Consider the following 3,190-nt stretch of genomic DNA (forward strand, 5'->3'; position numbering starts at 1 on the left):
TGTTTTTGTGGTGAGCTTGGTGAGCTGTGTGGGAGAGGCAGATAAAACAGAAACAGACAAGCAGCTGTCACGTTCTCACTGAGGGATAGCACTACCCTAATGCACCAAGAAGGAGAAGATAACATCCACATTTAACCTGGAAAGAGTCCATTTCAGACCTCTTTTGGGGGGAATTACCCCATAATGCACAGCGGCACAGATTTATGGTATTTATTTGGTTTCTGTCGGGTGGTTGTTGAGGTAAAATGCGGCTGCTGTTGTAATTGGAGCTGCGTGGGGCAGCTGTACACACCTGCATCCAGCGTTAGGGAGGACCAAAGCCTGTGTCCTCTCCTGAACACTTCCTGCGTTCAATATCTAAATAAAAGAAAGGTCTTCACCTGTGTCTATTAGGCTTCATCCTGCTGCAGTCTTGATTGCGGTCAGCGGTGATCGGGCAGCTGCTACGACTCCTCCCGTCGATTTGGGGCTGGGAACATTTAGGCTCCGCCTTCTCCTGGGGGGCTCCGGACCAATATTGCCTGTCAAGGACGAAACAGTTCGGAGACAGGTTATTAATTTGATCAGTATACACTGTATCTTTATGGATGATATTGATCAGCTATACGACCGGTTGTATCTTGCTATGGGGATGATATGATCAGTATACACTGTATTCTTTATGGATGATATTGATCAGGGTAATACACTGTATCTTATGGATGATATTGATCAGTTATACACTGCTATCTTTATGGAATGGATATTTGGGATGCCTGTATGACAGTCAGACTTGTGGACATGATTGACGTCCTTTAGCTCGTGTTTTCTGACAGTTACGTGGTTGGTTTACAAACACGTTAGCGAATTTGTTAAAATGTGATATTTCTTAAAGGGAGTTTGGTGCAGGGAGCTTTTTAGTTGGATTCAAACTGCTCTTTGATATGGGCATCATTGTTAACGTTTAGTCTCACTACAGAACACTGCAACTGCATAAAGCTTCTTGATCAGGTTGCCTGGTTTGATTAATGCTTTAATAATTGCAGGAGTATGATTACTGATTCAGGATCAGTGTCACGATCATTAAACTTACTGGGTTTTGAGTTCTGTCTGCTGCTGTCCTCCATGGACGCTTTCCTCGAATAAATGAGGAGACGTCTTGTAAGGACACACACACACACACAAACACACACACCACACACACACAAACCACACACACACACACACATACTGATGAAGGACAGACAGAGGACTCGTCTTCGTTTCATAAAAACAACCAGTTTGTTCTGAGACTACAGACAGAGAGTAATGTGACTACTTTTAACAATAGATTCAGTAACTACATACGGTTAGTAATCCCAGTGTGTGTGTGTGTGTGTGTGGTGAGTGAGTGGTTGGAAATTTGGTGTGTGTGTGTGTGTCTCTATATGAGTTTCATTTCCTGTTCAGACAGGGGCCTGGATCAAGTGTGTTACCATGGTGACAGTCCACAGGTGTCACATGTCAGAGCTGTAACTTCTGACAGACATCATGTGACAGGAAGTACCTGCCTGCTGACATCAGTCTGACCTCCTCCAGGAGGAATTATTTCAATTATTGATCAGGATGTTCAACCAATCACAGAGAAAGAGGATGAGCCAATCAGAGGACACGATGACCTCTGACCTCCCCAACCAGATTTCTGTGAGTGTGTGTGTGTGTGATCCAATTAGAGAGCATATAGAGATGGTCGTCATGGTGATGGCAGAGACAGCTGGGTGACCTCTGGGTGACCTCTACAGTCTGTCCCAACAGCAGACCCCCACAAGGAGTCCTGGAGTCTCCTCAAGGACCAGAAGACGTTACTCCAGGACTCCTTGAACCTCCACCAGGGTTTCCAGGACCTCCACATGTTCCTCAGTGACCTTGGAACCTCGTGCTCTACCTGATGTTTCCTCAGACGCTTTATTAACGCGGCAGCAACCACACACACACACTCATCTCACACACATACATGCACACACACACACACACACACACACACTACAGCAACCACACACACAGACACATACACTGCAGCAACCACACACACACACACACTGCCACACTGCCACACACACACTGCAGCAACCACACACACTCACACACTTACGCACACACACACAAAAAAAATGTGATATTTCTTAAAGGAGCTTTACAACAACCTGTCAGCCAATCAGAGAGCAGCCTGTGTCCCCATGGTTGAGTTTGAGCAGCGCTGCAGGAAGACAGTTTCAGACCGTCTGACAGACAGACAGACAGACAGACAGACAGGTGTGCACTCACAGGTAGCTGTCTGTCTTCAGGTCTTGGTGCAGAGCCACAGACAGTCCAAACAGACTTCCGTCTCCGCCCGTCTTCAGCAGCGGGAACGAGGTGTCGAGGTTGGACGCCACACACACACAGACCCACACGCTTAGCAACACGCCTGTCGCCATGGTGACGCACACCTGAAAGAACAACAACAACAGTGTCAGACAGCTGATTGAGGAGTTCCACAGGGCTCCAGACTGGGTCCTCTGTAATATTATGATTGATTATCTGCCAATATCCAGTCCTCATCTGATACTTGTATGTTCATTGATTACACGCACACACTGTTTAATGATTATAGATTATTGATCGAATCAGCTTTATATAGAACATAGCTCTAGAGTTTATACACTGTTTATTGATTATAGATTATTAATTGAGTCAGCTATATATAGAACATAGCTCTAGAGTTTATACACTGTTTAATGAGGAGATGTTACACATACAGTAAGTTGTGATCAATAATTGACACAGATTCAATCAATCGTTCTTATTCTCACATATTTTCTTCTGTCATTTTTTAAAAACAACAAAATATTTAATAAAAGCTGGTGAATGTAAAACAATCATATTTCTCTGTTTACTGTAAGACAGTGAGAGTGTAATCCATAGATATTGATCAGCAGGTTGAACTCTAATAAAAGAGAAGAAGATGAAATTCAAACCTTTTCCTGTTTATAAAGATCAACTGAATGTTCTTCGTTCTCCGCTGGTTCGATTCCCTCTGAACTCCGTCTGACTTCTGCTCCGTCTGCAGACTGATTTGCACACGCTCAGATCGCTCTCTCTGCCCTCCTCCCTCTCTCCCTCGCTCTCTCCCTCCCTCTCTCTCTCTCTCTCTCTCTATCTCTCTCTGCCCCCTCCCTCTCTCTCTCTCTCT

This window comes from Morone saxatilis, unplaced genomic scaffold (genome assembly GCF_004916995.1).
Source record: "Morone saxatilis isolate NCDOM2014 unplaced genomic scaffold, NCSU_SB_2.0 Contig14, whole genome shotgun sequence".
Classification (NCBI taxonomy): Eukaryota; Metazoa; Chordata; class Actinopteri; family Moronidae; genus Morone; species Morone saxatilis.